At 47.2% G+C, this 11776-nt stretch overlaps 1 long non-coding RNA gene across 1 annotated transcript in view; it reads right to left on the bottom strand.

Moving 5' to 3' along the window:
* Window positions 1-2800: 2800 nt before the first annotated feature.
* LOC130284330 (uncharacterized) overlaps window positions 2801-11776 on the bottom strand; it is a 71036-nt gene continuing 62060 nt past the window's right edge. The window contains exons 4-5 of the long non-coding RNA XR_008846984.1: window positions 11358-11545; window positions 2801-3123 (exon numbers count right to left, since the gene is read on the bottom strand). This is a non-coding gene — a long non-coding RNA (uncharacterized LOC130284330). The remainder of the gene's footprint in view (window positions 3124-11357; window positions 11546-11776) is intronic.

Genomic DNA, 11776 nt, shown 5'->3' with positions numbered 1-11776 from the left:
TTTATGGTAAAATGAGTGATGTCAATGCAAAGTAAAACTGGTGACGCAAAAAACAAGCCCTCATATGGGATGAAAATACACTGCTCAAAAATATAAAGGGAACACTTAAACAACACAATGTAACTCCAAGTCAATGACACTTCTGTGAAATCACACTGTCCACTCAGGAAGAACACTGATTGACAATCAATTGCACATGCTGTTGTGCAAATGGAACAGACAACAGGTGGAAATTATAGGCAATTAGCAAGACACCCCCAATAAAGGAGTGGTTCTACAGGTGATGACCACAGACCACTTCTTAGATCCTATGCTTCCTGGCTGATGTTTTGGTCACTTTTGAATGCTGGCGGTGCTTTCACTCTAGTGGTAGCATGAGATGGAGTCTACAACCCACACAAGTGGCTCAGGTAGTGCAGCTCATCCAGGATGGCACATCAATGCGAGCTGTGGCAAGAAAGTTTGCTGTGTCTGTCAGCGTAGTGTCCAGAGCATGGAGACGATAACAGGAGACAGGCCAGTACATCAGGAGACGTGAAGGAGACCGTAGGAGGGCAACAACCCAGCAGTAGGACTGCTACCTCCACTTTTGTGCAAGGAGGAGCAGGAGGAGCACTGCCAAAGCCCTGCAAAATCATCTCCAGCAGGCCACAAATGTGCATGTGTCCACTCAAGAGGTCAGAAACAGACTCCATGAGGGTGGTATAAAGCCCAACGTCCACAGGTGGGGGTTGTGCTTACAGCCCAACACCATGCAGGACGCATGCCCAGGCGTTGTAGGGAGGTCATACGGGCACGTGGAGGCCACACATACTACTGAGCCTCATTGTGACTTGTATTAAGGACATTACATAAAGTTGGATCGGCCTGTAGTGGGGTTTTCCACTATGATTTTGAGTGTGACTCCATATCCAGACCTCCATGGATTGATAAATTTGATTTCCATTGATAATTTTTGTGTGATTTTGTTGTCAGCACATTCAACTATGTAAAGACGAAAGTATTTCATATGATTAGTTCATTCAGTCAGATCTAGGATGTGTTATCTTAGTGTTCCCTTTATTTTTTTTTAGCAGTGTATAAAAGTTATGATTTTTAGAAGGCGAGGAGGAAAAAATGAAAATGCAAAAATTAAAATTGGCCTGGTCCTTAACGGGTTAACTGTACCTGAAATCCTTCTGGGAATTTATGTTACATAATTACCCTATGCCATATATAGATGCCCTAGAGATGCCACTGATTCTTAAAGGGGTACTCCAGTGATGAAACTTTCCCCTATCCATAGGATGGGGATGATATGTTATCACGGTGGCTCAGAGATGGCAGGTCTTCAGAACAGGGCTGGTCTCTCTCTGCTAAATGCTCCAGCCCCCACCTTCTTAGACATTCTAATCTCAGCAGTGATGGCCTGCTCAGCCAAAAACTACCCCTTAATTCACACCCCTACCCCTTAATTCCCTGGTTGAACTTGATGGACATATGTCTTTTTTCGACCGTACTAACTATGTAACTATGTAACTATGTAATGCTGCTGCCGGTAATTGGCTGAGTGGGCTGTCTCTAATGAGATGAGGTGGGGGCTACAGCTTTCTGCTGGGAGGTTTGGGGCATTTTTTCTGGAGATTGTGGAGGTATTGGAGGTCATCAATGTATCATTTGTGACTTTTACAAAAAGTTGATCATTTATGCACTAAGTCACACAAATTTTTCTCACACTTCTGTACACAATTCATGAAAGGCCGTGCAACTTTTTGATAAATTAGTATCAGTTACGCCAAATACACCATAAGAAAAACCGTAAAAAAAAATATGTACATCAAATACACCATGAAAGATTCCCCCCCCTTAGTTTTTTCATCAAGAAAAAATAAAGCCTATACTTACCTAGCCCTGGCCCCCCTCTGGTCACCTCCTAGCTCTTGTTCAGCTCTATTTAGTCCCCTGATCTTCTCTCTTCTTCCTTTTTCTTAGTCAAACGCTTGCTGCAGGACCTGCTGGCTCAGCCAATAACTAGCCAAGATGGGACACAACCAGTGATTGGCTAGTTCTGTAACAAGGGCTCATCTCAGAAGCAGGAAGAAGATAGAGCCAAATGGGAACTGTGGAGGACCAGTGGAGGACTGGGGCTAGTTAAGTATCAGTTTTTGTATAGTTTTCCCATTCCCCAGCACAGCTTATGTTTTTAGAAAACACTGGACAAGCCCTTCTCATTTGTAAAATGGCCACTGTCAGATTTAATAACTTTTTATACTGTATGTTGTTCATTTTGGCAGAATATTGATCTTTCTAATATACTTAATAAAAAAAAAAGTATGTATATATATATATATATATATATATATATATATATATATATATATATAATTTTTATTATTATTTAGTTTTTTAAAGAAATCATGGCTTATGATAAAGACCACTATGGGTCCCCATACCATCCAGAACATAATCCTATCTGGCTGCAACATCATCTTTGTCCCAGCTGAAGCACAGGCAGGAACAAATTCCAGTAAGTGAGGGTGAGACTGCAGCATGAAAACAGAGAGGAAGGGGTTACAGAGCAGCCTGCAGTGATTGAATGAAGATACCCCGCACAGCACAGCAGACTCAGGAAGGAAATGAATGCATAGAGAGTGAGGGCGGGCTCAGTGCTTGCCTCGGACACACCTCTTCCTGAGCAGTGGATGTCAGAATGAGTGAAATATAGAAGCTAATTGCATAAAAAAGACATGTAAAGCATTTGCATGACCTAGGGAGTAACATAATTATTATTATTTTATGAGAAGTACGCTATAATATTTGTATGACTGGTACTAACAGGGTTCTTTTACAATGAGAAGTTTTATCATTCATAGATATTTTAAATGACTTTGACATAGAACTTAGAAAAGCAGATGTTCTAATAAGTACAAGGGGGCAGTCTATATGTCATAAATGTATCTGTCACAATACAACATGTATCAGGTAATTCCACATTCTACCCTCCAGGGTCTCCAGTGTTCCTGTCCGCTCCTGAATGACATTTCTTGGCCTTGTGGTCCATCTAACAATGCGAGTCGTCTCTTTCACCTGATCTGAAAGTACAAAAGTTTCTTCCTTGCAGCCGCCTTCATTTTCATTCCGTTGCTTGAGAAGAAGAAAAAAAAAGCAGGTCTTTAAAATCAATAGCCACTTCTTTTCTGATACACAAAGTTAATCAGGGCAAACGACAAGTTATATTAACCTCTAATTGGAGAAGAGATTTGGGATGCAAGCTGAATTTAGTGTTGAAATAAGGGAGGTCAGAGGGGAATACGTAAGAATGGGCTTGGAGTCAATTTAAAGGAATTTTCTACAGAATCTACAATGGTTATGGTAACTTTTTTAAAGGGGAATTAAATGGAAACTTTGGATTACAGGTTTCAGAGTATTTCATAAGATTTAAAAAAAATAAAAAATCAACTGGTGCCAGAAAGTTAAACAGATTTGTAAATCACTTCTATTTAAAGGCAGCCATGGGGAGTTAGACAAATTGTGGTACGTGACTCAGGGTAGTTAGATGTATCACTTTGCAACGCCAGGGCACCGTTAACCTACACGGTCCGAGGATACAATAGCTTCTACTGGGCCTGGTGCAGAATTATAAATACACCGATGCCAGGTAACAGATAACTGTCTCTTTGCTGGAGGAAGCAAATCTCAAACTATACAGTCTATTGTGCAGAGAGATGGGCAAAGTGGATCCCGGGGAGCCTGTCGCCTTGTTGAGAGTTGTAGTTTATTGTTGAATGCAGCTTTAAGATTATTAGCAGCACATGCTGACCTGAAAGACTTGACTAAGGGTGGGTTCACACTACGTTTTCTCCCATACGGGAGCGCATACGGCAGGGGGCAGCTAAAACCTTGCGCTCCCGTATGCCTTCGTATGCGCTCCCGTGTGTCATTCATTTGAATGAGCCGGCCGGAGTGAAACGTTCGGTCCGGTCGGCTCATTTTTGCGCCGTATGCACTTTTACGACCGGACCTCAGTTTTAGGTCCGGGGGAAAAGTGCATACGGTGCAAAAATGAGCCAACCGGACCGAACGTTTCACTCCGGCCGGCTCATTGAAATGAATGACACACGGGAGCGCATACGAAGGCATACGGGAGCGCGAGGTTTTAGCTCCCCCCTGCCGTATGCGCTCCCGTATGGGAGAAAACGTAGTGTGAACCCAGCCTAACTGAAGAAGAGATTTTTCCCAAGAGCTTTGTTTACTGCGAGGCTTTGACAATTCCCCTGAGCCCCAGGGTCTTTTCCTGAGATTCGGCGTGGCTGTGGAATTTAGTAGACTTCTTCTCCCTAGGCTTCTCCCCAGATTGCTAGCTGGGACACTCTCTCCTACCACTAACTCACTCTCCAACTGCACTGCACTGAACTGCAGCTCCTCACTAACTCCCTCTCCTCACTAAATTGTCTACTGGAGGGGGTAGTCATGCACCCTCCCATAGATATGAATAGAGAAGGTGTGGCATGACATCATCTTCAGCCACCCAAACCCAGCAATCTCAACATACTGACTCTGATTTACTAACATGATCCCGACTCTTTTTATCGGGTTATGCAACACAATTTGTGTTGCACGTTTTACTGGTAAAAACCCAATGGTTTTCTAATTACTCTGAGTATTTTTTTAACCTGACTAAAGGGTTTGCATAATTAGGGGCGTGTTCCCGACATTTTCCTGAAAACCTGACAGTTGTATTTAAAAACCCACCAGAAAAATAGTGAAATACTGAACTTGAAAACCTGACTGCCTTGAGGTGTGGGGAATCAGTTAAAAAGTGTGGGTTTTTTGAAAATACTGTTACTTTGTCCCCTTAGTAGCCTTTTATATTACATTTGTTATTTTTTTTTTTTTTTTTTGGGGAAAAAAAACACTCTGAAAATAACCAGACACTCTTAGTAAATCAGGGCCACTGTTTAGAATGCTCTTTGGGGCACAGGTGCTGCAAGGAGATCACAGGAGTCCCCCCGTGTTCAGACATCTTATCCCCTATCTTGTGGGCAGAGTATCCATTTAATCCTTTCAGTACTGATCAGCTGCTGTATGCTTCAGAGGCAGTTGTGTAGTTTTTTCCAGTGCTCTCTGCTGACACCTCTGTCCATGTCAGGAACTGTCCAGAGCAGGAGAGATTTGGTATTGGAATTTGCTCCTACTCTGGCCCCTTCCTGACACGGACAGAGGTGTCTACAGAGAGCACTGTGGTCAGACAGAAAAGAACAACTCAACTTCTTCTTTAGTATACAGCAGCTGATAAGTACTGGAAGGATTAAATGGGTACTCTGCCCACAGGATAGGGGAGAAGATGTTTGATTGCGGGAGCCCCGCTGCTGGGACTCCTGTGATCTTCTTGCAGCACCTGTGCCGCACAGAGCATTCTAAACAGTATGTTGAGAATGCTGGGTTTGGGCGGCTGAAGACGTGATGTGACGCCACACCCCTTCTATTCATATCTATGGGAGGGTGCATGACTACCCCCTCCCGTAGACAATTTAGTGAGGAGAGGGAGTTAGTGAGGAGCTGCAGTTCAGTGCAGTGCATTTGGAGAGTGAGTTAGTGGAAGGAGAGTGTGTCCCAGCTAGCAATCTGAGGAGAAGCCTAGGGAGAAGTCTACTAAATTCCACAGCCACGCCGAATCTCAGGAAAAGACCCTGGGGCTCAGGGGAATTGTCAAAGCCTCGCAGTAAGCAAAGCTCTTGGGGAAAATCTCTTCTTCGGTTAGTCAAGTTAAGTCTTTCAGGTCAGCATGTGCTGCTAATAATCTTAAAGCTGCATTCAACAGCAACTACAACTCCCAGCAAGGCGTATTTATTATCCCGAGCCTGGCCTAGTAGAAGCTATTGTATCCTCAAACGTGTAGGTTAACTGTGCCCTAAGTGATACATCTAACCACCCCTAGTCATGTACCACAATTTGTCTAACTCCCTGTGGCTGCCCCAAAATCTTAGGCATCACGCACAGGATCTATACACCCCACACCCCAGAAATTGATTTCCTAGTGATGACCCTCAGGACTATTTCTTACCAAGCTACTGGTCCATCAATGTGGTCACTGCCAAACCTCGACACTTCTATGGACTGAAATCTAGCAATCCTTCTTTATCAAAGTATACACCTCCTTGGCAGGGGTAAAGGGAAATTTTTTAACTCTGCACTTACGTCTATCCTGAATTAAACAGTTTGTGATATGGAGAAGCCACATTCTGCCTATAAAGTCACTGTGATTTTGTTTTAAAGCGGTACTACGGCGCTAAGACATCTTATCCCCTATCCAAAGGATAGGGGATAAGATGCCTGATCGCGGGGGTTCCGCCGCTGGCCACCCCTGTGATCTTTCACTCAGCACCCTGTTAGAATCAGTCCGCTCCGGGTCTGATTACTGGCGATCACGGGGATGGAGCATTGGGACGTCACAGCTCCGCCCCGTGTGACGTCACAATGCTCCGTCCCCGTGATCGCCAGTAATCAGACCCGGAGCAAACACGCTCCGGGGACTGATTCTAACTGGCTGCGGCGTGCAAGATCACGGGGTCCCCTTTGGATAGGGGATAAGATGTCTTAGCGCCGGAGTACCGCTTTAATGATAGTGTGGTGCCCACAAGGAAGATGGGTTAAGTAGTCCAGGGCAGCTGAGGGAAGTAGTCTTTCAGGAAACACTTGTAATGTTTATGAATAGGGGTCTGCACAATAATAGGGGTACACTTTGATGGGGTGTGGAAATAAATTAATCCAACTTAAAAAATGGGGCTAACTTTACTAAAGTCTAATGTGCACAGACAAATTGGTCAAAGTCTCATTTTTGTTGTTTTTTTCTTAGCAGTAATACTGACAACAGTGTCCCTTATTATAGTTTACATACTGTTGTAGTGTTGCTATTAGTAATCTATGCAGTTCAACAAGATACATTTCTACAGAGGAGGGCCTACATAGATTGGGTGACTGTGGTGAAAACACACTTGAGAAGACTTTTACTCATGGTTGGGGGTATTACTATTCCCTATCATGAGGCCATAGTGACATTAAAGCGGTACAAATCTAACTCTGACCAGAAGTCCACAAAGAGTTAAGCATTTGCAAAAGAGTACTTGCTCAGCCATACCCTCTTCAGGCTAAATGATTAGATGATTCTCCTTCTCGGAGAAGGATAATTGAGATGGTTTGCCCTCTAGTAGTGGACTGAAGATAGTCTTGGGTAACCCTCCTACACATTGCCATAGTCACCATGACTAACACATAGCTGACTGTAGCTTCTGGAAATAGGTCTAGATTCACTTGTAGAGTCAGGGCTTGGTTAACTTGCATCACAGCAGGATAGAAACCCGAAAAGCAGGATGGAGTCTAACTAGGTAATTCTAGTATCAAGAGAAGACAGGCGACCTGGCACTACTGCTTCACACACTTGTAACACTAATCCCAAATGGACACCTAGTAGCAGTTTGTCAATCCTTGCATATAGATGGTGCTATACTCGTCCGAAAAAACAGTCCACTGTAAATTCACTAGTAAGTTCAAAAGAGACAAGGGCACTCACCACTTCATATGCTTCTTCTTTATTTACGAAATCATTCGATAAGCAAAGACATCGGTGCAGGGGGATACAGCGACGCACGTCGCTGTGTCCCCCTGCACCGATGTTGTTACGCCTAGCGCTCCGGGTCCCCGCTCCTCCCCGGAGCGCGTACGGCGTCTCTCTCTCCACAGCGCCCCGGTCGGTCCCGCTGACCGGGAGCGCTGCACTGTCATGGCCGTCGGGGATGCGATTCGCACAGCGGGACGCGCCCGCTCGCGAATCGCATCCCAGGTCATGTCATGTGCTGTGCTGTCATGTGCTGGCGCGCGCGGCTCCGCTCTCTAGGGCGCGCGCGCGCTAGCTCCCTGAGACTTAAAGGGCCAGTGCACCAATGATTGGTGCCTGGCCCAATTAGCTTAATTGGCTCCCACCTGCTCCCTGGCTATATCTGAGCTCCTCCCTTGCACTCCCTTGCCGGATCTTGTTGCCCTTGTGCCTAGTGAAAGCGTTTTGTGTGTCTAAAGCCTGTGTACCAGAACTTCTGCTATCCACCCTGACTACGACCCTTGCCGCCTGCCCCCGACCTTCTGCTACGTCCGACCTTGCTTCTGTCTACTCCCTTGTACCGCGCCTATCTTCAGCAGTCAGAGAGGTTGAGCCGTTGCTAGTGGATACGACCTGGTCACTACCGCCGCAGCAAGACCATCCCGCTTTGCGGCGGGCTCTGGTGAAAACCAGCAGTGACTTAGAACCGGTCCACTAGCACGGTCCACGCCTATCCCTCTCTGGCACAGAGGATCCACCTCCTGCCAGCCGGAATCGTGACAGTAGATCCGGCCATGGATCCCGCTGAAGTTCCTCTGCCAGTTGTCACCGACCTCCCTACACTGGTCGCCCAGCAAGCCCGACAAGAGCACCAGCTGTCGTACTTGACCACCATGACACAGCAACTCCAGTCGCAGCTACAGCAGCTCCAGTCACAGCAACAGCAATTTCAGTCTCAGCTACAGCAGCAACAACCATCTCCTCCGCCAGCTCCTGCACCTCTTCCGCAGCGAGTGGCCACTCCTAGCCTCCGCCTGTCCTTGCCGGACAAATTTAATGGGGACTCTAAGTTTTGCCGTGGCTTTCTTTCGCAATGTTCCCTGCACTTGGAGATGATGTCGGACCAGTTTCCTACTGAAAGGTCTAAGGTGGCTTTCGTAGTCAGCCTTCTGTCTGGAAAAGCCCTGTCATGGGCCACACCGCTCTGGGACCGCAATGACCCCGTCACTGCCTCTGTACACTCCTTCTTCTCGGAAATTCGAAGTGTCTTTGAGGAACCTGCCCGAGCCTCTTCTGCTGAGACTGCCCTGCTGAACCTGGTCCAGGGTAATTCTTCCGTTGGCGAGTACGCCATACAATTCCGTACTCTTGCTTCAGAACTATCCTGGAATAATGAGGCCCTCTGCGCGACCTTTAAAAAAGGCCTATCCAGCAACATTAAAGATGTTCTGGCCGCACGAGAAACTCCTGCTAACCTGCATGAACTCATTCATCTTGCCACTCGCATTGACATGCGTTTTTCTGAGAGGCATCAAGAGCTCCGCCAGGAAAAAGACTTAGATCTCTGGACACCTCTCCCACAGTCTCCATTGCAATCTGCGCCTAGGCCTCCCGCCGAGGAGGCCATGCAAGTGGATCGGTCTCGCCTGACCCTGGAAGAGAGGAATCGCCGTAAAGAAGAGAATCTTTGTCTGTACTGTGCCAGTACCGAACATTTTTTGGTGGATTGCCCTATCCGTCCTCCACGTCTAGGAAACGCACGCTCGCACCCAGCTCTCGTGGGTGTGGCGTCTCTTGATGCTAAGTCGGCTTCTCCACGTCTCACGGTGCCTGTACTAATTTCTACTTCAGCCAGCTCTTCCCTCTCAGCCGTGGCCTGCCTGGACTCTGGTGCCTCTGGGAATTTTATTCGGGAGTCCTTGGTGAATAAATTCCGCATCCCGGTGACCCGTCTTGTCAAGCCACTCCACATTTCTGCGGTCAACGGAGCCAGGTTGGATTGCACCGTGCGTTACCGCACGGAGCCCCTCCTAATGTGCATCGGAAATCATCACGAAAAAATTGAGTTTTTGGTCCTCTCCAATTGCACGTCCGAAATTCTCCTTGGACTACCCTGGCTTCAACACCATTCCCCAACCCTGGATTGGTCCACAGGGGAGATCAAGAGCTGGGGTACCTCTTGCTTCAAGGACTGCCTTAAACCGGTTCCCAGTACTCCCTGCCGTGACCCTGTGGTTCCTCCTGTATCCGGTCTCCCTAAGGTCGTTATGGACTCTGCCTGCCTTAAGAAGTGCCTCTCCCCCCCTCCCAGTCCAGTCAGGCAAGCCTCGGTGCCTCCTCATGGCCCTCGTCCTGGTGTCACACTGCCCCGTGCCAGGCCTCGCCCTCTGCCCTCCCTCCCCATTCCCACTCCTGCTGTTCTGCCTGCCGTTGAGGAATCCCTCCATCCTTTCCCGGTGTCCTCATCCCAGGGGAGGCAGTTACCGGACAAAGAGAAGGGGAGACCTAAGGGGGGGGGTACTGTTACGCCTAGCGCTCCGGGTCCCCGCTCCTCCCCGGAGCGCGTACGGCGTCTCTCTCTCCGCAGCGCCCCGGTCGGTCCCGCTGACCGGGAGCGCTGCACTGTCATGGCCGTCGGGGATGCGATTCGCACAGCGGGACGCGCCCGCTCGCGAATCGCATCCCAGGTCACTTACCCGTTCCCGTCTCCTGCTGTCATGTGCTGGCGCGCGCGGCTCCGCTCTCTAGGGCGCGCGCGCGCCAGCTCCCTGAGACTTAAAGGGCCAGTGCACCAATGATTGGTGCCTGGCCCAATTAGCTTAATTGGCTCCCACCTGCTCCCTGGCTATATCTGAGCTCCTCCCTTGCACTCCCTTGCCGGATCTTGTTGCCCTTGTGCCTAGTGAAAGCGTTTTGTGTGTCTAAAGCCTGTGTACCAGAACTTCTGCTATCCACCCTGACTACGACCCTTGCCGCCTGCCCCCGACCTTCTGCTACGTCCGACCTTGCTTCTGTCTACTCCCTTGTACCGCGCCTATCTTCAGCAGTCAGAGAGGTTGAGCCGTTGCTAGTGGATACGACCTGGTCACTACCGCCGCAGCAAGACCATCCCGCTTTGCGGCGGGCTCTGGTGAAAACCAGTAGTGACTTAGAACCGGTCCACTAGCACGGTCCACGCCTATCCCTCTCTGGCACAGAGGATCCACCTCCTGCCAGCCGGAATCGTGACAGATGTCTTTGCTTATCGAATGATTTCGTAAATAAAGAAGAAGCATATGAAGTGGTGAGTGCACTTGTCTCCTTTGTTACTAGTGAATTGACTAGGAAATTACACTTATCTGGCTGGGACTAGACTTAACTGGTTTGGTTCCAGCCCTCTGGGGAGAGAAGGTTGGACTTGAGAGTCCTTCCTCGGAATCTTCTAGCAGTTTCTATTTAGAGACTCTTCTGAGGGCAGGTTGTTTGACCACAGTTTAATGCGTCCTAAACATGGGTAATCCATCCACTGTGTCAATAGAGGACAACATTTTTTTCTATATGCACGACCTTGAACTTTCAAAATATGGCAGTGATGGACGCCATATGATAACCTTCTACTACAGCAGCTGGGATTTAGTACTGGGACACTCCAATAGGTAATACTTTAAAAGTTATTTCTTACTTCCGACACCATTTAGCTACGTTTTTTCAGGGAATAAACAGAACTTATTTAAACAAGAAGGTAAAGTAAAATAAGCTATGTGTGTGTGGCTTAGAATTGTAATGTAGCACATTATCTCATTACCATTGGATTTTATGAAAATAGAAGAACTCTTCAATAAATTGAACATTACCACAGAACCTTGAATCTGAGATTCATCTGTGCAATTGTCAGTAAGAAGAATCTATATTCCCGGCTAATCGTTCCCTCCTTCACCGGGTCTATTAGGTATTCCACACCGAGCGGCACTGCTGATAATCTTCACTTCTCATCTACAACAAGGGAATAGCAGCTGTTTATCTTTTTATGACACAAACTCCTGCAAAAGCAATTAACCATCATTTGGTCCTATTAGAGACATGTGTAAATTGTCCAGCACCGATGTCCTTTGCGAGTTGTTTGGAAGAGGTGTCATTCATAATGCAGATGGAGTCTCCTTACTCATTTATGATACAAAAACATAGCTATATATAACTCCAGCCTTTGACTGGCTGAATGGAATC

Source organism: Hyla sarda, chromosome 8 (genome assembly GCF_029499605.1).
Source record: "Hyla sarda isolate aHylSar1 chromosome 8, aHylSar1.hap1, whole genome shotgun sequence".
NCBI lineage: Eukaryota > Metazoa > Chordata > Amphibia > Anura > Hylidae > Hyla > Hyla sarda.
The sequence above is the reverse complement of the archived record's forward strand: the minus strand, read 5'-3'. Positions and strand labels throughout refer to the sequence as shown.